This window comes from Apium graveolens, chromosome 3 (genome assembly GCF_009905375.1).
Source record: "Apium graveolens cultivar Ventura chromosome 3, ASM990537v1, whole genome shotgun sequence".
Lineage (NCBI taxonomy): Eukaryota > Viridiplantae > Streptophyta > Magnoliopsida > Apiales > Apiaceae > Apium > Apium graveolens.
Window position 1 is genome coordinate 181,602,823 of NC_133649.1, and position 23,982 is coordinate 181,626,804.

General features: G+C 37.8%; 1 non-coding gene across 1 annotated transcript; it reads right to left on the reverse strand.

Moving 5' to 3' along the window:
* Nucleotides 1-14,561: 14,561 nt before the first annotated feature.
* Nucleotides 14,562-14,668, reverse strand: LOC141716191 (small nucleolar RNA R71). Its single transcript, XR_012572909.1, has one exon. It is a non-coding gene; the product is annotated as a small nucleolar RNA R71 (small nucleolar RNA).
* Nucleotides 14,669-23,982: the final 9,314 nt, after the last annotated feature.

Consider the following 23,982-nt stretch of genomic DNA (forward strand, 5'->3'; position numbering starts at 1 on the left):
TGCTTATCTTCTTGATATTTTAATACCTATACCTTATCTAAAACTATTGCTTTAAGCCTAGTCTGGCATTACTTTTCCATATTATCCGATAACCTTACTAAATCTCCTTCTCAAGTCCTTGTAAATAAAACCTTCCAAATTACCCTGATAGAGTAAAGCCTAGTGGATCATGGCCCTAGTGGACATATTTCCAGTATTTCAAAGTGGATTCATACCCCTTGATAAAAATGTTTATTGTTTAAGAATTAATTGTCAATCGGCATCAGTTTTTGAAATGATTAAAAATTGGATTTTCAGTCCCAAAGGGGGATAAATGTTTTCTTTAAATAGTGGATCTGGGCTGAGACGCGAGTCCTTTCCACACTTAAATTGTAGGCTTAAAAGTTGCCTAGGGATCCCATTAATGTTTTAGAACCCAGCGAGGTTCGGGATTACTTCACGGCTGATCACATGCTGTAATCCGTAGCGTCATAAAATGGTTTTTGATTAAGAAATGATTTTGGAAATGTTTTGATACAAAACAAATGATGCCATCACCCAAAAGTTCATCTCTTATTATTATAGCTTTATCTTCACATTGTTATTCTTTTTATATCTCGATTTATGTTTTGTACCATATTGCTTAGCACTTGTTGAGCATTTGGCTCACTACTTGCTTTCACCCTGATATTACAGCTAGCAGCTATGGTTAGATTCAAGCAGACAACACGTAAGACTTGTGATGCCGATGTGTATGTTCGAGCTCAGTAGAATAAGAGGACTCGATATTAAAACCAGTTGTAATAGTTAATAGGTTGGGCTGATCCAAACCCTAAACTGTAAGATCTTAGATTCGGTTATATTTACTTTCTATTGTAATAGTTTTATATATTATGTATTGTTAAGTTGGGGGTGCGAAAGGTTTTGTTATCAGAGCTACGGTTTAGAGTCCCTGGACAGCCCAAATAGGTTATAGGGTATATGTATAAGTTATAGATATTATGCGAGAGAGTAGGTTAAGTAAATTATTATTAATACTCCTCTTATATATAAATGTATGGTTTTTCCAGCGAAGGGCGCACGATCCTCGTCATTCTCTGGGTCGGATGACACTATTGCTTTCTCCGTGTATGCTGAGTTGAGGCGCGAGTTTGACATGCTTCAGGGCAAGTACGACCGACTGATAGACCGATTGAAGAACGTGTTTTCGGACAGCCGAAACTATGAAGGGAAGCCTAAGGAACAGATGACTGCGAGACTTGAGACTTTGGTTCAGTACGTCAACACTAAGCTTGAGGAGATGCTATCGCACCGAGACCGTACTAGCCAGTATATCATCCAGATGGTGGCGGATGAGCTCTAGAGTATTGTGAAGATGCTTCGAGAGGAGAAGACTACCAAACCCCGTTATGATGGAGTGGAGCCTTAGTTCTTTCCATTATCTACTTTTTATGTTGTTGTATTATCGGATTATGTAGAACTCCCTGTTGTTCCTTTAAATAAGCATGTTATTCCTAAATTCATACCTTATTCTAATCTTGACGTATTGTGACCTTAAATTTCAATTATTATGCACTATCATTCTGTTTGCTTTCAATTGTTTATTTTACGCCTTTATATGCATCACCCTATTCGTTTAATTTGAAACTTGACCTCATATGAATGCCATGCGACACCCTCGAATTATCTCATTATTCATACCTGTTTTGACGTAACTCTTATTTCAGGATCATCCCACCCAAAAAGAAGAACCCAACAACCACATCTACCACAGATCCAAACATTCTTCGATTACTGGAAACCTTACAACAGCAAAAAAATGCTATAGCTCAACAACAACTAACTCTTCAACAACAATTTGAAAACCAAGATAACCGTGAACCACACCAACCACCTGATCCACCTGTACCACCTCGACAAGTTGTTACTTTCAAGGCTTTTCAGAATGTGAATCCACCAGCATTTTATGATACCATTGATCCAATAATAGCAAACACATGGATTAAGGAAATGGAAAGAGCTTTTGAATTGGTACAATTAGGGGACGATCAGAAGACACCATATGCTACTTACTTCCTGAAGGGCGAAGTCATTTATTGGTGGGATTCAGTGAAAGATATGGAGGGAAAAATCAGCAAGTTTCCTGGGAAAGATTTAAGAAGTTATTTCTGGAAAAGTATTACCCTAAGTACATGCAGAATCAGATGGACATAAATTTCTTGAATTGAAGCAAGGGAGTATGTATGTACTGGAGTATGAGAAGAAGTTCACAGAGTTGTCAAGGTTTGTGACAAAGTATACCAGCAGTGAGGAGGAAAAAGAAAAGAGTTCCAACAAGGATTAGAGTCTTGGATCAAAGATAGAGTGGCTATGTTTGAGCTTGATACTTATGCAGGCGTAGTGCAGAAGGCTGCTCTGATTGAGAGTAATGGGATGCAGTCAAGGAAGGAAAGGGATAAAAAGAAGAGAAAGGTTCCATTCTATGGAGAAAAGTCTGAAGCCGGAAACTCACAAGACAGGAATATGAAGATGATTGGATTCCATAAAGGCAGAAATTTTCAAAAGAAGGGAAATTTGAGCAAAAGACAAGAATCAAGGGGGAACAACCTGGCAAGCCAATGACAAGTTGGAGAAAACAAATTTCAGAGACCAGAATGCAAGCATTGTGGAAGAAGGCACCCCAGAGTGTGTAATAAGCTGAGCATGATATGCTATAGGTGCAACCAGAAGGGACATTTGGGAAACGAGTGTAAGATGCCGAAGCCGAGAGTTATATGCTATAAGTGTGGAAAGACTAGACATATAGCTAGGGAGTGCAAGTCAACCAGACCAGTCAAAGCTCTGATGAACGTGACAAGTACCAGTACAAGCGTGCCAGCTAAGGTATTGGCCTTACCTCCACCGCCTACAACAACTCCGCAAGCAACAACAAGGACTTTCGATTTAAAAATGAAGGACACTGTTCAGAATTCTGAGGTGATAGCAGGTACACTTTTACTAAATAATGTCGAAGCTAAAGTATTGATTGATTCTGGAGTGACGAGATCTTTCATATCAGAAACTTTTGTTGATAAACTTCAATGTGATAAAATGGTTATGAAAGAGGTAGTAAATATGGTAATTGCAAATCAAAAGAAGATTCCAGTGAGTCAACTCTGTTCAAAGTGTGAGATTGATATTTCAGGGTATAAATTTTCAGCCGACTTGATACTCTTCAAGTTGGGAGAGTTCGATATAATTTTAGGCTAGGATTGGTTAGGGAAGAATAACGCCCAGATTAATTCTAAGTCCAAGAAGGTGTATATAAAGATGAAGAGTGGAGAGAAAGTAGTATTTAAGGGACAGAGGCAAGAGCAACTGTTTCTTACAATTGTTCAGGCTAAGAAGTTACTTAGGAAAGGTTGCGAGTCGTTCCTAGCTTATGTAGTGGATTCAGAAAAGGACAACCCCAGCATACAAGATATTCCCATAGTCAATGAATTCCCAGATGTGTTTCCAGATGAACTATCAGGCTTACCGCCAGATCGACAAATCAAGTTCGAGATCAACCTTGCTCCGGGCACGGAACCAGTTTCGAAGGCCCCATATAGGATGGCACCAGCAGAAATGAAAGAGTTGGCGAGTCAGCTACAAGAATTGTTGGACAAATGAGTGATACGGCCAAGTACGTCACCATGGGGAGCACCTGTTCTGTTTGTAAAGAAGAAAGATGGAAGTATGCGGTTATGTATAGATTATCGGGAGTTGAATAAGGTGACGATTAAGAACCGTTACCCGCTACCAAGAATAGATGACCTATTTGATAAGCTGAAAAGAGCAAAGTGCTTTTCAAAGATTGAATTGAGATTATGATACCATCAATTAAAGATCAAAGAAGAAGATATTCCAAAGACAGCATTCAGGACAAGATACAGACATTATGAATTCTTAATAATGCCTTTTGGATTGACTAACACCCCGACAACATTTATGGATCTGATGAATCGGGTATTTAAAAAGTATTTGTACAAGTTCGTAGTGGTGTTCATTGATGACATCCTTATTTATTCAAAGTTGGAAGAAGAACATAAGCAGCATCTATGGATAACATTGGAGATACTCCGTCAAGAGAAGTTGTATGCCAAGTTTTCTAAATGTGAGTTTTGGTTAAATGATGTTCAATTTTTGGGACACGTCATTGGAGATGACGGAGTTAAAGTAGATCCGGTAAAGATTGAGGCGATTATGAGTTGGGAGAGGCCAAAGACACCTACGGAAGTGCGAAGTTTTCTAGGATTGGCAGGGTATTATAGAAGATTTGTCAAGGATTTTTCAAAAATCGCCACACCATTGACTAAGTTAAGCAGGAAGAATCAGAAGTTTGAATGGAATGCAGAACGTGAGGATAGCTTTCAAGAGTTGAAGAAGAGGTTGGTAACAGCTCCGGTGTTAGTACTACCAGACGACCAAGGAAACTTTATGATTTTTAGTGATGCTTCACATAAAGGATTGGGCTATGTGTTAATGCAACACAATAAGGTGATCGCGTATGTGTCAAGACAGTTAAAACAACATGAATTGAAGTACCATACGCATGACTTGGAACTAGATGCCATAGTATTCGCACTTAAGATTTGGAGACATTACCTCTACGGAGAAAAGTGTGAGATCTTCACAGATCATAAGAGTTTAAAGTATATTTTCACTCAGAAGGAGCTCAATATGAGGCAAAGGAGATGGTTGGAACTAATTAAGGACTATGATTGTTCGATAAATTATCATCCTGGAAAGGCGAACGTGGTAGCCGATGCTTTGAGTAGGAAGGAAAGATTGAATATGATAGCAACACCAAAAGAATTATCTGAAGAGATTAAGAGGTTTGAATCGGAACTTTCTGATTGTGGAATAGTTGAAGAGGTTTATCGTACAATGACTTTTCAGCCAACATTATTGGAAAAGATAAGGAAATGTCAGGAAGAAGTAATGAAGAAAGAGAAAAGTCAGCTAACTGGAGAAGAGATTGGTACTCAATAGGATGAGCAAGGTATACTAAGGTTTTCCTCAAGAATTTGGATTCCTCGTGTACCTGAATTGAAGAATGAGATTTTGCAAGAAGCCCACAATTCAAGATTTTCAATCCATCCGGGAAGCACCAAGATGTATCGAGAGTTGAAACAGAACTTTAGGTGGCCCAATATGAAGCGAGAAGTGGCAGAATGGGTTGCGAAGTGCTATACATGTCAGAAAGTAAAGGCATAACATCAGAGACCAAGCGGATTAATTCATCCCCTAAAGATTCCATAATGGAAATGGGAAAATATTGATATGGACTTTATAGTGGGACTACCGCGAAAGAAATCCGAACATGACGCTATATGGGTTATAGTTGATCACCTTACGAAGTCGGCGCATTTTCTTCCAATTAATGAGAAGTCGTCATGGGACAAATTGGTTCATCTGTGTATGCGTGAAATCGTACTAAGACATGGAGTACCTGTATCGATAGTTTCAGAAAGAGATCCCCGATTTAGCTCAAGATTCTGGAAGCAATTTCAAGAGAGTCTTGGCACGAAGTTGAACATGAGTACGGCGTATCATCCGCAGACTGATGGTCAGAGCGAAAGGATAATTCAAACAATCGAAGACATGTTGCGTAGTTGTGCAATCGATTTTCCAGGAATTTGGGATGACCACTTGCCATTAGTAGAATTCTCCTATAACAACAGCTATCACTCCAGTATTGGCATGCCACCATACGAAGCTTTATGCGGACGGAAATGTAGATCACCGAAAAGTTGGGATGAAGTAGGAGAAGGAAAGATTCTTGGCTTAGAATTGATACAATAGTTGCATAAGACAGTCAAATTAATTCAGAAAAGGTTGCTTGCTGCTCAAGATAGACAGAGAAAGTATGCGGATCCAGCGCGTAGGGATGTTAGATTCCAAGTAGGGGAAGCCGTTTTGCTAAAGTGTCACCAAGGAAATGGTTGTCTAGATTTGGAAAGAAAGGGAACTTAGCACCTAGATATATAGGTCCTTTTGAAATTTTGAGTCAAGTGGGGAAGGTGGCTTACGAGTTAGCCTTACCACCTCAGTATCAACATGTGCATAATGTGTTCCATGTGTCATTGCTTAAGAAGTACAATCCTGATGCCAACCATGTGATAGAATATGAACCTGTAGAAATTCAGGCAGACCTGTCATTTGTGGAGCAACCTGTCAAATTACTCGACTGGAAAGTAAAGATTCTTAGGAATAAGTCGGTAAAGTTAGTGAAAGTACTTTGGAGGAACCCCAAGGTCGAAAAATCAACCTGGGAGTTAGATACTGATATGCGTTCCCGGTATCCTCATTTGTTCTCTTAGATTCTGGGGACAGAATCCTTTAAGGGGGAGAGGATGGTACGACTGGCATTTTGTGTAATATTATTTCTGAACTCTATATCATATTAGAGTCGATTATAAATATGCATAATGATTGTACGTTTGTGTGAATGGAAATTTCTGCATTATAAATTGCTTTATTTAGTATATAATTTTTTTTCAAAGCAAGATTTTTATTAATTGCCCTTATTTTTGACTTATAAAGAATATTCTATACCTTGGAAAATTATCTTTTAAAAATTATCTCACTCACAAATTTCAAAATTGATCTCATAAAATTTCTAAAAATTCAAGTTATTTTATGGTCTAAATTTTATAATTTGTGAACTTTTATTTTATTTTATAAAAGTAAATCTTTGAAAATTAGTTATTTAATAATTAGCAAATTACATGGAAACCCTTGCATGCAAATCACTCTTCCATTTAATTAAAGGGCAAAGAAGACATTTCCAACCCCACTAACTCCTATTTTGTTAGCCAAATTACCTCCTTGACCTTGCATGCAAAATGGCCTAACTTTAGCTAGAGGGTTACTCTTGTCATTTCCTAAATCCACTCACATTTTAGTCAAATCAAGGACATAAAAATAAACCAAAGAGTGATGATCACTCCATTCCACCCCACCACTTCAACCTCCCCTTTCTCCTCCTCCCTCCCTCTCGGCTTTTTCCCTCCCTCTCGGCCATTCCATAGCCGAGGCCCTCATTCCCTTCCTTTCTTTATTTCTTCACTCAAACAATCATTCTATAATCTAGTAATCTTACTCCCTACGTGTTGTTCTCATATATCTCAAAATTTTAGAGTGAAAAACTTATGTGTTGACCTTGCATGGTGGTGTTTTTGTTAAACTCAAAGTGAACATCCTTGAATCTTGTGAATCCAAGGCTTTCACCATGCAAATGTTGCTTTCACCCTAATCCATTCGGCCATGACTTTATAGGAGCCGAATGGATGGTGTTTTGTTGCCTTGTTTCATTTTTGTGTGTTTTTATGATGATAACATGAAATTTGTAGTAAAAGCTTGGTAAAAACCTTTGCATGCTAGGTGGTCATTTAGTTATAATCCATGTTAGGCTTGCATGTTGAATTATGATAAAAATTTATTTGGAAATCATGTTGTTTTGGCTTGTAAGATTCGAAGGCATGCATGCATGTAAACCACTCTTGAATTTTGGAAGTTCTTGATCATTTGGATTGATATTTTTGTTAGTAAATTTTAATTTCAGTTAAGTTAAGATATTAATTAAGATTTGTGCTCCTTAATATGTGATGTTAATTCGTTTATATTTATAAAGAAGGTAAAACACTAGAAGAAAAAAGTAGAATAGACATCACACATTAGAAATCAGTTGTTGATGCCACTAATGTTAAAAGAGGTAATAACATTACCCTGTGTTTTTCTAATGTCTTTGTTATTTGAAGACATCGATTATTTAATAACCGATGTCTAAAATTCCCTAAAATAAATCAGCGCGGGCCACTTCAATTTGTTTCCCCCCTTAATGAAATTTTACAAAACTTTCCCTCGTCTGATTGCCAGTTATTTCCCCCTGTGTTCAGAGAACCTAAAAAAGTGAATCTCTACAAATCTCTCTCTCGTCTCTCAACCCACCCCACTGAATCTCTCTCTTTCTCCCTCGTCTCTCACCACTATAACCTTCATTACTCTAATGATCACCACCGCCACCTCCGCTACTTTAGTAACCACCGCCTACACCAGCTTCGATGGGTTCACCATCACAATCACCTTCACCGGTCTGCTAACAATCTCTTGGTGTCTCCTTTGCTTGAATACTCTTGTGGTCTTCTGTTCTTTAATAGTTAAGTTTTTTTGAAAATCAAAACCCTAATTTCTTGAATTGGGGATTTTTAAAATCGAAACCCTAATATTTTAAATTGGGGTTTTTAGTTTTAATACAATTTATTTGTTATAAGGAGTATATTTTGGGTAAGAATTAGTATGTTATTTTCTTTTTCCTGGATTGCATTGATTCCATTTACTTCAAAGGTATGTTTCTGGTTGATTTTGTGCATATTGTTTGATGTAGTTCGTAGCAGTCATACTAAATTTATGTTCCAGTGAATTTAAAGTGGCTGCAGCCTTGAGCCCTGAATATTAAGCTGCATATGGGTTTATAGCCATACATTCACAATAATGATGTGTAAATGTTGATAGAATAAAGCTTTAACTTATTAATGCATTCTTGCTTTTGAGATATATTTGCATATGCATTTATGCTTAGTACACGGATTTTGAATTTGGCTATCACCTCTTTTACTCAAAAAAAACAAACTTTAAATCAATATATTTAATTTCCTGGAGGGTGAAGATATCATTGGGTGGGAGAGAGAGAGAGAGATTAAATTAGTAGTGAATATGTTTAGTACTCCAAGTTTTACAGTATTAGGTTGGCAAATTAAAACAAAACATAAATTCCAAAGAAGACTGTCCAAAGAGTTGGTGGATTCTTAAACAAATAAAATGCATCAACTCATTCTGAATTATCAATCAGGGTTTGGAAGTTATCCGAGTCCACTAGAGCTCTTTTTAATGTAATTTAACTTCTTTTTAGCAAAGGATTTCTTGTTTGAACTTAGAAATTTAATTATAAACTAATTGATCAAAAGGAGTTGCACCAAAATTGTGAACTCTTACTTGCATTCTATCAATGAAACTGAATCAGGGCAAGAGGCCTGAATTTCTAACAGTTTTTGACATGTTTTGTGTGAGACCAACTAATGATCAACTCTGAGAAGAAGAAAACAAATGATGTGGATATTGTTTGATGTGGTTCATAGCAGTCATATTGTTTGATGTGGTTTGTAGCACTCATATTGTTTGATGTGGTTGAAACCTTGTCACAACAGTCTAGCATATCAACCACCAAATCCTTGGACTATGGGTATCCTTGCATTACTAACTGAGATTTATGTATAATTTATGTTACTGTTGGAGGATTTACTAGCAACCTGAACTTGTTCCCCTTTTGTGTTTTATCTTTTAATACTTTTTTTACTAATTCAAATTTCTTTTCCATCAGGAACTTTTCACATTCAGCTATCCCACATGTCCTGCACCAACAAATAATTGGCAGCTTCGTCCACCTTATGGAGTGGGACACAGAATGCAATATGCTCCATTGCCAGTAAGGCATATATCTAAAACACAATTTAATATGTTTGTCTTATCAATAATATATTTCTTGAGGGGAGACTGTATTTTATCTTTTTAATCTTATTCAATTTTCTTAAACCAGAATGTGACTGCTTTTTATGGTTCTGCAAAATCAAGGAACCCATTCGATATTGGAGATGACTCCGGGCCGGCTCAAGGTGCAATGGTATGTGTAGCAACTAAGGATGATCTCAATTAAGCCTATTTTGAGTGTAAGAGAGTTAGTTCAGTAGATCACCTTAGTTAAGAATTGGTTTGGGTTTTTGGTTGTTGTTGGTTGGGTTTGTTAAGTAAGAACCTTGGTGAAAGGAGGGTATTAGTTTCTGCAGAAAATCAGTTTGTTATGCTGAGGTTTAGAGTGAGATTTGACCAAGTCATTGTTGTGCACTTTGAGGCCCAAGCCACCAGAAGCTAGCACTAGGAGTATACAATAGGTTTTAGTGTTTTTTGGAGGTTTGTAAGACGTTTGGTTAGGTGCACGAGTGGAATCACAAAATATGTCCAGCAGGGGACAATTTTGTTGCAACTTAGAAATGGGAAGTTTTGACCATGTCATAGGCAGGCCCTCATTAGGCCATGTTGGGCCTTAGTTAGAGGGAGTCTAAGAGGAGTTTTTCCAGCCATAGTTCATAGGATTTGAGTTAGAATAATGTGTCACAAGTTAGTTCAAGTCAGGACCTTTTCTGCCCAGAAAAACAGGGGAACCATGGACTTTAACCTTAGGCCTAGGGAGGACCAAACTAGGCCCATGAGCCACATCAAGTTTGAGAGTTGTCTTATTATCTGAGGAGTCTAGTGTAGAAGTTTTGGAGGTAAACCTGAAGTGTAAGTGTGTCAAATGCACCCAAGAAACCATATATGTCATTCTGAAATTTACCATAATAAGCACCTTCACCTACCACATAGTTTTAGAGCACTTATGAGGGAGGCCTAGGTTGACCACTATAGTTGCAAGATAGCAAAAGGCCAGTAGAGTGAAAGGCCCAAGTTAGGGTCAATAGGAATTGGATGGTTTAGCAAAGGCACTTCGAGTTAGGAAGCCAAAATTTGGAGATTTTGTCTAGTTTAGCGATCAAGTGACTTAAGTTGTGGAGCGAGATCATCCAAGCCTAGTGTTGCAATATGGTGTGTGTGATATTATTTGGTACTTAAATATGGCATATAAGCATATGTGGCTATGTGTACTATTATGTTTATAAGGTGATTATAAATTGCGTGTGTATAGGCTTAAGTGCCATTGTGTTTAATTTCGGTTTGCAAATAGGTTGAGTTCGTGAGAATATATTATAATGAGGTTATTATTATTTGTGTAGGATCTCGAGACGAGGGTAAACTTGCCATAAAGGTCGAGTAAAGCTTCCAGTTGCTCCTACCTGCCAGTCCAGTCCAGCCTTTCTCAAGGCAAGTGATTCAACCTGCTTTTTAGTCTACACTGCAAATGTGTGATTACTAGTTCCTATATATGATGCGAGTATTCTGATTTATCTTGTTATACATGAACCAAGTGGTTCTCAAACCTATCTTTGTATTATATAGAAATCCCATGAACCCTCAAGTGTCTATTGCAAGTAATTTAGCCTCATTTGAAGATTGTTATGAAAGTAGATCAAAGGTCATATTATACTAGCATACCAAAGTAATTGTGATGTCGAACCATGTGTAAGTTATACTCAGTAACCTCAGCTTGAAGCCTAGAAGCCAGTCATTCCTTAAAGATTGTTAATGATTGCTTGATAACCCCATCCTTACCCTAAAGCTTGATACCCTGTTATACCTTGAGTTGATGATCACTTTCTTTATATTTTAATGCCTATATCATACCTGGAACCAGTAATGCTTATCTTCTTGATATTTTAATACCTATACCTTATCTGAAACTATTGCTTTAAGCCTAGTCTGGCATTACTCTTCCATATTATCCGATAACCATACAAAATCTCCTTGATAAAGTCCTTGTAAATAGAAACCTTCCAAATTACCCTGATAGAGTAAAGCCTAGTGGATCATGGCCCTAGTGGACATATTTCCAGTATTTCAAAGTGGATTCATACCCCTTGATAAAAATGTTTACTGTTTAAGAAATTAATTGTCAATCGGCATCAGTTTTTGAAATAATTAAATATTTGGTTTTTCAGTCCCAAAGGGGGATAAATGTTTTCTTTAGTGGATCTGGGCTGAGACGCGAGTCTTTTCCACACTTAAATTTTAGGCTTAAAAGTTTCCTAGGGATCCCATTAATATTTTAGAACCCAGCGAGGTTCGGGATTACTTCACGGATGATCACCGGTTGTAATCTGTAGCGTCATAAAATGGTTTTTGGTTAAGAAATGATTTTGGAAATGTTTTTGATACAAACAAATGATGCCATCACCCAAAATTTCATCTCTTATTATTATTAGCTCTATCTTCACATTGTTATTCTTTTTTATATCTCGATTTATGTTTTGTACGGTATTGTTTAGCACTTGTTGAGCATTTGGCTCACTACTTGCTTTCACCCTGATCTTACAGCTAGCAGCTATGGTTAGATTCAAGCAGACAACACGAAAGACTTGTGATGCCGATGTGTATGTTCGAGCTCAGGTAGAATAAGAGATAGTTTTGTGTGAGGACTCGATATTAAAACCATTTGTAATAGTTAATAGTGTTGGGCTGATCCAAACCCTAAACTGTAAGATCTTGGATTCGGTTGTATTTACTTTCTGTTGTAATATTTTTTATATATTATGTATTGTTAAGTTGGGGGTGTGACAGATGTGAGTTATGATTATTGATCTAGTTTCGAGAGTATATCTGTTAAGCAATTACACACACACACACACACGTTTCTAGCTTGTAAGTTGATTTATAGGATTTGATTGAACTTTGTGCGAATAATTGCATTCTTTGAGATGTTGCTTATTGATTGTTTTAGTTATGCTGAGGGGATCATTGCATTCATGTTAGTTGCATTCATGCATTTTTATTTCTTGTTCTTTGAGTCTGTTAATACTTGAGGACAAGCATCAATTCAAGTTTGGAGGTGTGATAAGTGGGATTTATATCCACTTAAAATGCTTTGTAAAGGCTCGAATTGGTGTTTTATACTCAACTTGTTTGTGTTTTTGATGTTTTTTGTAGTGTTTTGCATTTCAGGGAATATTCGAAAGAAGGAATGGATTTTACATTGTTTTTATGTTAAAAGAGTGTTAAAATGGGGCCTCAGTCAATTCCGCGCAAAAAACCAGCACGAGAAGTCAAGGAAACAAGAAAAATCAGGTTTTTCCAGAAGCTCGGTGCGGCCGCGCTGGATCTGAGAGCGGCCGCGCTAGGTCATTTTCTCAGAATCCTGTTTCTACTTGAATTTTGAGCGTTTGAAAGCCTAGGTCGTCTAGAAGGCTATATATATAAATAAAAAGACCTTTCTGAAGGATAGATAGGAGGAAGCAAAGAGCAGAAAGAAGACCTAATAGCACAAAACAACGAAGGAGAAAATGATCTTGTTTTTACTTGTGATTCTTTGCTTAAGTTGTAATCTTGGATGTTTGTTTTTCTTTGTTGTTTGAACCTAATACTCTCGTTAACGTACTTTTGATTATTATTCAGTTTATAAAGACCTAATTTTTATACCATACTTTCATTGGAACCCATGGTGAAGATGAGTTTAGTTTTGAACTAATCGTTATCGTGGGGTTCTAACAGATTTACCTATGGATTTCTATAGTTAATTTGTTTTGATACCTAAGTGTGTGGTGATTGTATGATATCCTAGTATTGGTTGTGCTTATTCGTCTTATGTGTATCGCAAATATATAAGATAGCGTGTTAATCTCTATTGAAGCGACAATTAATATAGAGATTTAGAACTTGCCATGCTAGCATTGGTTCATGTATAATTGTTATACATGATTCATAGGTAATTTTAACAATCTTACTTGCCCTATGTAATCACGATAGATAACTTGAACATTAAACCTTTATGTTGTCAAATTCTATAGACATATAGGGTCTCAACATAATTGGTGTATATTCAGCTTCTATCTCTTTTCTGGATGTCTGATAGTAGGGTATTTGTGCAACAAAAGTTGGCATTTACTAGTTTCATTTTATCTGATTAGTTGTCATCACCATTGCATGCTAAGATTAAGAACAATAACTTTGAATGAAGTATTTAATGAAGTTGAAATCCCATGTTTATCTCATATAGTTAATTCAATCACTTTTATTCTTAGTTAATTGCATGTTAGTTTAATCTTAGTTATAAACAACTCAACTTGTTATTGTCTTAGCATTGAGCGATAGCCATACCATTGTTGCATAGGTGCATAATCTTAAGTTAACTAAAAAGAGTCTCTATAGGTACGAATCTAATTTATATCTTATACTACTTGCGAATGCGTATACTTGCGTGTAATTTTAGCGCGTGTTTTCGCCCTAACAAGTTTTTGGCGCCACTATCGGGGACTCGGTGTTAATTTTTAGTTTATGTGCTTGACATCAGTGGTTGTTAAAGTTCACTGACTCAGATATTTTACTTACTTATTTTCTTGTGGGTGTTTTAGGTACTCTAGAGATCGTGTATGCGAACACGTTCTCAATATCGTAAGGAAGCACTGGAAGAAGTTGAAGAAGTTTTTTCAGAAGTTGAGAAAGTTGAAGAAGAAGCTATTATTGCAATGGGAGAACCAGTAGCAAATCCAAAAGCTTTGATGGATTATTCTCAGCCGAAGATTAATGATATCCAGTCTAGTATTATCAGGCCAGCCATAACGACTAATACTTTTGAAATCAAGTCTAACACGATTCAGATGGTGCATAATTCAGTCTGGTTTAGGGGTTTTCCAACGGAAGATCCTAATATGCACATTAGAGATTTCATCGAGATCTGCGACACTTTCAAGTTCAACAATATTTTGAAAGATGCTATAAAGCTGAGACTTTTCCCATTCTCTCTAAGGGATAAAGCTAAGTGTTGGTTGTATTCTCTACCACCGGGCTCTACTACTACTTGGGAAGATCTTTCTCAGAAGTTTCTTACTAAATTCTTCGCTATGGCAAAGACAGCTGCAATCAGGAATGCTCTTACTCAATTTTCACAGCAATCAGGAGAGTCTTTGTGTGAAGCTTGGGAGCGCTATAAGAAGATGCTTACAAAGTGTCCTCATCATGGGATGTCTGACTGGATGATCATCAATTACTTTTATAATGGTTTGGGAGCACAGTCCAGACCCATGCTCGATGCAGCATCAGGTGGAGCCTTATGGGCTAAGAGCTACGATGAAGCTTATGAGTTGATTGAACTGATGGCTGCTAATGAATACCAGAACCCAACTCAGGGACTACCTCAAAGCAAGGTAGCTGGAATTCTAGAGGTGGATACAGCTACTGCTATAGCTGCTCAGCTTAAGGCTTTAACGATGAAGGTGGATTCTTTGGCTAATTATGGAGTTAATCAGATTACAAGTGTCTGTGAGCATTGTGCTGGTGCATATAAGACGGAGAAGTGTGTTATATCTAGTGAATCAGCTCACTTCATGAGCAACTTTCAAAGGTCGCAGCAACCAGTTCCAGCCACTTATCATCCCAACAACCGCAATCACCCTAATTTCAGCTGGAGCAACAATCAGAATGTGGTGCAACAGCCTTATCAGCAGTATGCAGCAAAGTAATTCAACCCTCCTGGTTTTCAACAACCGCAATATGCACCTAGACAATAACTCTAACTTCAACAACTACTGCATGGAAGTACAAGTCAATCTAATGAAAAATCTGAATTAGAGGAGTTGAGGCTCATGTGCAAGAGCCAAGCAGCTTCTATTAAGACCTTGGAGAATCAAATTGGGAAGATTGCCAATGCCTTACTGAACTGACAACGTGGTACACTCCCTAGTGACACAGAAGTTCCAGGAAAGAGGGAAGCAAAGGAGCAGGTCAAGGCAATTATATTAAGGTCTGGGAAGGTTGCAAGCCCTGAAAAATCTCAAGTTTCAAAATCTGAAGTTGTCGATGAAGAAGATGTGCAGAAGGAAGCAGAAGTGGAATCAAGGAAGAAAACAATGGAACACACTCCTCTTGAGGGTAATACAGGGGAGAAATAGGTCTATCCTCCACCTCATTTTCCTAAGAGGCTGTAGAAGCAAAAGTTGGATAAGCAATTTGCTAAGTTTCTGGAGGTGTTCAAGAAACTTCATATCAACATACCTTTCGCAGAAGCTCTTGAACAGATGTCTAGCTATGCGAAGTTTATGAAAGGTATTCATTCTCAGAAAGTGAAGCTCGATGACTTAGAGACTGTTGCTCTTACGGAGGAATGCAGTGCTTTCCTGCAACATAAATTTCCTCTGAAGCTTAAAGATCCTGGAAGCTTCACTATTCCTTGCACCATCGGAAACTTGTCGTTCGACAAGTTTTTATGTTATTTGGGAGCTAACATCAATCTGATGTCTTCGTCTATCTTCAAGAATTTGGGTTTACCTGATCCAAAGCCTACATATATGTCCTTGCAGTTGGTCGATCGTTCTATTACATATCCATGAGGCATTATGGAGGATGTCTTGGTCAAGGTGGACAAACTCATCTTTCCTACTGACTTTATAATTCTTGATTTCGAGGAGGATAAAAAGATTCTCATAATCTTGGGAAGACCATTCTTGGCTACTGGCTGAACCTTGATTGATGTGTAGAAGGGTCAGCTCACTATGCGAGTACTGAATCAGAATGTGACCTTTAATGTTTTCAATGTCATGAAATTCCCTACTAATAAAGAGGAGTGCTTAAAAGTGGAATTGGTCGATTCTGTGGTTACTTCAGAACTTGATCAAATGCTAAGGTCTGATGCCCTAGAGAAAGCCTTGATGGGGAATTCAGATAGTGAAGATGATGAAGGTGATGAGCAGTTGCAGTATTTGAATGCTTCTCCCTGGAAGTGAAGGATGGATATGCCTTTTGAATCTATTAGATTGTCAGAACTCAAATATGTTGAGGGGGTCTCAAGCCATCTATTGAGGAAGCTCCTACACTCGAGCTTAAACCTTTGCCTGAACACTTGAGGTATGCGTTTTTAGGTGATGCATTTACTTATCCTGTTATTATTGCATCTGACCTTTCAGGTAGTGATGAGGAAAAGCTCTTAAGAATTCTGAGAGAGTTCAAATCGGCAATTGGATAGACTATAGCAGATATTAAGGGATCAGCCATTCTTATTGCATGCATAAAATTCTGCTGGAGGGAGAAAGCAAGCCTACTGTTGAGCAACAGAGGAGGTTAAATCCTATCATGAAGGAGGTTGTGAAGAAGGAAATTCTTAAGTGACTAGATGCGGGTATCATTTACCCTATTTCTGACAGTTCTTGGGTAAGCCCAGTTCAGTGTGTGCCGAAGAAAGGAGGCATCACCGTGGTTGCTAATGAAAAGAATGAGCTCATTCCTACTCGAACAATCACGGGGTGGAGAATTTGTATGGATTACAGGAAGCTGAACAAGACCACGAGGAAAGATCACTTCCCTCTTCCGTTTATTGATCAGATGTTTGACAGGTTAGCTGGGCATGAATACTATTGTCTTTTGGATGGCTATTCGGGTTATAATCAGATTTGCATCGCTCCAGAAGATCAAGAAAAGACTACCTTCACTTGTCCGTTTGGTACTTTTGCCTTTAGAAGAGTTTTTTTGGGTCATGTGGTGCACCTGCCATATTTTAGAGATGCATGATGGCCATCTTCTCTGACATGATTGGTCAAAATATGGAGGTGTTCATGGATGATTTTTCTGTGTTCGTGGATTGTTTCGACGAGTGCTTGTAAAATCTTGGCGCAGTTCTTAAAAGGTGTGTTGAGACCAATATGGTTCTCAACTGGGAGAAATGTCACTTTATGGTGCAACAAAGCATCATTCTTGGGCACAAGGTCTCAAGTAAAGGTCTTGAGGTGGAAAATTCTAAGGTGGGGGTCATTGAAAACCTTCCTCCACCAATTTTTGTTAAGGGAATCTGCAATTTTCTGGGTCATGCGGGTTTCTATCGGTGGTTCATCAAGAATTTCTCTAAAATCTCTAAATCAATGTGCAATTTATTAGAGAAAGATGTACCTTTCAAGTTTGATGATGAGTGTCTAGCTGCTTTTGAGAGCTTAACGAAGAGTTTGATCATGGAAATTGTCATAACTATACTTGATTGGAATTAGCCTTTTGAAATGATGTGCAATGCGAGTGACTATGCAGTTGGAGCGGTTTTTGTGCAAAGGAAGAACAATATATTTCATGTGGTCTACTATGCTAGTAAGACCCTCAATGGTGCTCAACTGAACTACACTACTACTGAGAAGGAACTCTTAGCCATTGTCTACGGTTTTGAGAAGTTTCGATCTTATTTGTTTGGGACGAAAGTGACAGTTTTCACTGATCACGCTGCGATTCTCTATCTCATCTCGAAGAAGGACTCGAAGCCTAGATTGATTCGATGGGTTCTTTTACTTCAAGAGTTTGAGTTTGAGATGAAGGATAGAAAATATATTGAGAATCAAGTTGTTGATCATCTCTCTCGGTTAGAAGATACAGGTACATCTTCACATGACAAGACATTGATAGATGAGTCTTTCCCGATGAGCAGTTGTTTAGGGTGCAAGAAGAAGAACCGTGGTTCGTAGACACTGTGAACTATCTTGTGAGTAACATTATGCCCCCAGACTTAACTTATGCTCAAAGGAAGAAGTTTCTTCATGAAGTGAAGTGGTACATGTGGGATGAGCCATTTTTGTTTCAGAAAGGAGCTGACCAAATCATCAGGAGATGTATTCCGTACAGCGAGATGAAGGGTATCTTGCAAGACTTTCATTCGACTATTTATGGAGGCCACATTGTTTAAGGATGCGCATCAGTTTTTTTTGAAGTGTGATTGATGTCAGTGTGTTGGTAATATGTCAAAGAAGGATGAGATGCCTCTTAATGTGCTTCTCGAGGTTGAGGTCTTCGATGTTTGAGGAATTGACTTCATGGGGCCATTTATCTCATCTTGCAATAATCAGTATATCTTGTTGGTAGTAGATTATGTCTCAAAATGGGTGGAAGTCAAGGATTTTCCAATGAATAATGCGAAGGTAGTGCTTAATTTTCTTCACAAGTAGATATTCACAAGATTTGGGATTCCAAGAGTCATAATCAATGACGAGGGATCACATTTCTGCAATCGCAAGTTTACTGCTATAATGCAGAGATATAATTGCATCATCGCATTGCTAAAGCCTACCATCCTCAAACTAATGGTCAAGCTGAGGTGTCTAACAGGGAGATCAAACGAAATCTGTAGAAAGTTGTATGTCCATCGAGAAAGGATTGGTCTTTAAAGCTGGATGAAGCTGTTTGGGCTTATCGAACAGCATTCAAAACTCCGCTAGGCATGTCACTGTTTCAATTGGTTTATAGTAAAGGGTGTCATTTTCCTGTAGAGCTAGAGCACAAGGCGTATTAGGTTTTGAAGAAACTGAACCTTGATCTGACTGCAGCTGGTAAGAAAAGGATGCTTCAATTAAATGAACTCGATGAGTTCCGACTTCAAGCGTATGAGAACAACAAAATGTATAAGGAGAAAGTCAATAGGTGGCACGATAGGGGTCTAGTGCTCAAATCATTTGTGTCGGGGCTAAAGTTCTTTTGTTAAACTCTCATCTCCGTCTTTTTCCTAGAAAATTGACGTCGAGATGGTCAGGACCGTTTGTTTTCAAAACTGTGTTTCTACATGGAGCGGTGGAGATTTTTGAGAATGATCCAGGCCAAGCATTCAAGGTAAATGGACAGTATTTGAAGCATTACTATGGAGATACGGAAAACTGTGAGGTGGTTAGTGTCGTTTTATTGTCAACTTGATCTCGGAATTCTACATTAGCTAGCAACATAAATCAAGCACTTCTTGGGAGGCAACCCAAGCTTATTATATATTAGTAGGAAAGAAAAGAAGATAGAAGGAAGAAAAACTAGAAGAAAACATAAAAAAAATAAAAAAATAAAAAAATAGGGGACTTTTTCCAAGAGCACGGCGCATCCGCGCTTAAACAACTGAAACACAGCGCACCCGCGTGCCCATGCGGGGCAGCCGCGCTGAGTCCCGGAGAAAAAAAATATAAAAATCTGAAAATCAGAAGAAAAAAAAAGTTATACAATCTCTTAACCCCCGATTTTACTCCTTATTTTTCCCATATTTCCACTACTCCCACTAACCCCACAATCATATCCCATTTATATTATAACCCTAATTTTAATTCTCTATATATACATACACCTACATCCATCTCCACCTTACTTTTATTCTCATAAACCCCAAAATCTCTTTACATACCTCTCTTATCTCACTTAATCCATTCCATTAGCACCAAAGAGAGCATGCACTTAAGTAAGCAGCAGCACTAACCCCGTCTCTATCGATACTTCGAGTGTTGGGGGTGCGAGGCCATGGTTTGTTACTCCGGAGACTGAAGCGGGGTACACAAGTGTTAGGTCCCAATTTGTTTGTAGAAGGGGGGGTTGAATGCAAACAATACCGTTTAGTCGAATAAAATACGGAATAAAATTGTGAAACAAAATTCAAGTTAAATAAAACTTTTATTAAACTTGAAAGGTGTTACAACTACGGTATCGGTTACAAGGGATTAATCTCAAATCAATTATTACAAATCTAGAATAAATTCGACATGAACTTTTTCTATTTTTGTAATTAAAAGATCAAATGCTAAATGCGATTTGAGATTAAGTTCTAGGGATTTTGATCCGCTAGATTGTTACACAAGAACAAGAGAGTGATTTCTAGTTGATTGGATTTAACTTTACAAGCTAGAAATTGTGATCTTGAATTAGCAGATAAGATGAAATATTTGGCTGCTTTTTCTCTGTTTGTTCTTGGCTTCTGTTTGATTGCTTGGTTTTTTTAAAGAATTGGTCTTCTGCTTCTTTTAATCAACACAGCCGAGATTAATGAACTGGTGTGACAATCCTTTGTCCAATAAGACTTTCGGTGTGACAATCTTTTAGAGCTAGCAAGACAATTAAAATGAACTAGCAAGACTTTCGGTATGACTATTGATTGTCATACCGATTGTCATATTAGTTCAAATGAAATTGTTTTACTGAATTAATAAGTGATTTTAATCTAAATAATAATTCTATCAAGACAATCAACTGAATTAGCATGACATTCGGTATGACTATCAATTGTCATACCGATTGTCATACTAGTACAATCAGTTGTCTTTTTAGAATTAAAACAGATTTTAACCAATTAAAATTCTGAAAAACCTTAATATTAATTCAGAATTAATTAATCAATTAATTTAATTAATCAAATAAATTAATCTTTGCAGATATAATTTATTTTCATAATTAAATTATATGACTTAATTAATTAATAGAGAATTAATACTAACCCTGAGCAGCATCCATTCTTCTGACAATCTTCTGAAAGTCACTGAGACTTATGAATCAATTCCGCCACTTCAATGCTGACACTCGATGTACTGTCTGGTTCATGAGTGACTAACTTTCGTGACGTTTCTTCATGTCTTGACTTTGTTGTTCTGATTGAATCCTTGTAATAAATAATACCCTGACGAGATCTCTGTCACTTGATTAAATCCACGATCTTGATTTATATCACTGAGGCATGATCAAATTCTTGAACTTCTTCCAGTGAATCTTCAAGTCTGCAGATGAACAATGTTTCTTTATTCTTTGACAGATGTTACTTTGTGAGATCTCTCTGATGATAGATCCACTATTTACTTATTACATTCTTATTTGAGTTGAGTTAAATACTCGAATAAACGAGTAGGCTATGACATATGCCTTTCAATCTCCCCCTATTTGCTTGTTAGACAATAACAACAAATACCTAGAGGATAACTCAACTAACAAATAAGAAAAAGATATAAACAGTAATGTAAAGTAAATAGCAGAAAAGTTCTGGATTATATTTAACATTTTCCAGATTCCAAATGAAATTTACAAGTGAATACAAGATAGATGTTCCTCTAGCCTGAACATATAACTACATTAGACTATCTTGATTCATAAAGCTCTAATCATATTACATTGAGTTTTGAGCTAATTGACTTCAGTTGTCTTCTCTTCTGACTTCACCTTCTTCTAAATCTTGAAGCAATTCCTTGTCAAAGACACGATCCTTTTCTGAAGTGAAGCTTGCAGGTCTGACTGGTTGAACTCCAACTGACTTCAGCTTATTCTTGAGTTGATTGTACCTTTTAACATTCTTTTCACAATAAGCTTGAATCAAGTCAGCAGCTTGAGTCTTCAACATGGATGAATATCCAGCAGTTCTCAAATGATGTTCCATCCAGACCAGATGCTTAGCTGAGTAGTCTTTAAGAGATTGTACATCTAGCTGACAGATTTGAAGACAATCAGACTTAAAGAATCTCACCTGATGAGGATTGTTGACCACTTGAGGACTAGCCCTGCTGGCAAACTCTTTAAGCCTTTCTCGAAGAACTTCATTCAATTCTGAGCTTCTTTTGACTTTGTTTAAAAGAATCCAAATCTCTGACAAAGAACGATTCTCAAATAGATGAAGTGACACCTTGAATGATCCTTCACTCTGACAATATACAAAAATGCTCATCTCATTTAGGGATCTATCAAAAGCAGCTGTGATCCTTGAGACTTCAGTCTTGATAGCATTCATGTACATATCATTGTTAGGATTTGAGATTTCCAGCTTGTCAAGAAGATGTAAGAACTGCCTATCATTGTTAGTGCTTAGCTGAGGCATATCGAGTACTCTCCTAGCTTCATCCCATTTTTCACCAATCTTTAGTCTGACATCTCTTCTCCTTTCTTGAGCCTTAATGTCATGAAGACGTTGCTTTTGAAGAGTTTCTGTTCTTTGTATGTCTTTCCTCCTGTCAATGATCTGAGAGACCTTCTTGAGTTCAGCTTCTTTTCTTAGCATCTCTGACTGCTCTTTCTGAAATTCTTTCTCAAACCTAGGATCCACTGTATCTTCCTCTTCCCAATCTTCAAAATCATTTTCCTCTTCAGCTTCAAATAACCCATCTTTATCTTCCTGAACTGGTTCAGTGGGAATGTCAAAAATGTCAAAGTCATCCTGTTCTCCACTGTAGTAGACATCATCAGCCTTTCCTTTGTTTCCAGCAGAGGTATCTTTTTCCTTCCCTTTGGCACTACTCCCTTTCTTCTCCCCCTTAGTTGAGGGATCCTCTACTGACTTTCCTTTGGAACCTCCATCACCTCCAGAGCCTGATCCTCCACCAGACGGTCCTTCAAAATAAGCTCTTTGTTCTTCATTAGGGCAATGAGAATTCTTGATCATGTAATATAGGTGCTTCATCCCTTCATTGAGATGTTCCATGCCCGTCTCTATCTTTAGAAATCTTGAGGAGTCCAGTGAATGATTCATCTCAACGAGGTCTTCAAGAGAAGTCATTCTTGTATGTAGAGAGCAGAAGTTGGATATGTCATCAGCTGATAAATTTGGAGTGTCCTGAATAGAATTGAGCTTTGGTATTACAGTGGTCTTTAGATCTGAGATGTCATTCCTTATGATTGCAAGCTGATTGTTGACAGAGGTGGAAGAAGAAGACCGTTCAACCACTTGTGCTTCGAATGCTTGAGCTTCAGCTTGGCTTTTAGCAAGTTCTTCTTTTAGGGCAGCAATCTGAGCTAACAGGTTTACAGTATCAGTGTCTGTGTGTGCTCTCACCTGAATTTCACTCGTGTTTGGTTCACTCATCTCACGTGCATGTGTTTCTCTCAATATAATTGCTCGTGAGGAGTCTTCCAGTAGCTGTTCTTCTGTACCTGCATTAAAAATCACCCTAGCCTCTTTAAGAGAGGTCAGTGGTGGTGTAATGGGAATTCGCGAGTCCCGATCCTCAGTCAAACCTATCAAATCTTTTGGAATAGATGTCTGAATTGCTTCAGGGATAGATTGACCGAGTTGCCCTCCACTTTCTCCAGATAAATCTGCGAGTGGAGAATCCCATAAGGGAGCCAGAGGTGTTGGATCTGGGAGGGGAGAAAATGACTCTATTAAAGATGGCGGAGAGTCAGATTTTCCCTCTGAAGCATGTGACTGCTCTTCTGCCGTAACTATGGCAGGCACTGTAACCGACTCTACGTGCACTCCTCGCTGTGTGTCCTGAGTATGATCTGGGGAAGTGTATGGTTCCATTGTGAGTAATGGAATTGTGCTTGACTCAGTACAAGATGCCATGGCCCTATGGCGAATTTCAATAGATGCATCCTGTTGAGAGAATGCCTCTAGTAACTGTTCATTGGCCATTTCAAAGTCCATGTCCTGTTGAGAGGACAAGGATGGGCTTTCAGATGCCTCAAAATATGTTCTTCTTTTCTTAGGAGGAGGCAGAGCTGAGGGTTCACTCATATTTAACAATGTACTACTTCCTAGTAATCTCCTGGGTAACATTTTAGACAGTGGGGGAGAGGTTGAGATAGAATGAGACTCTG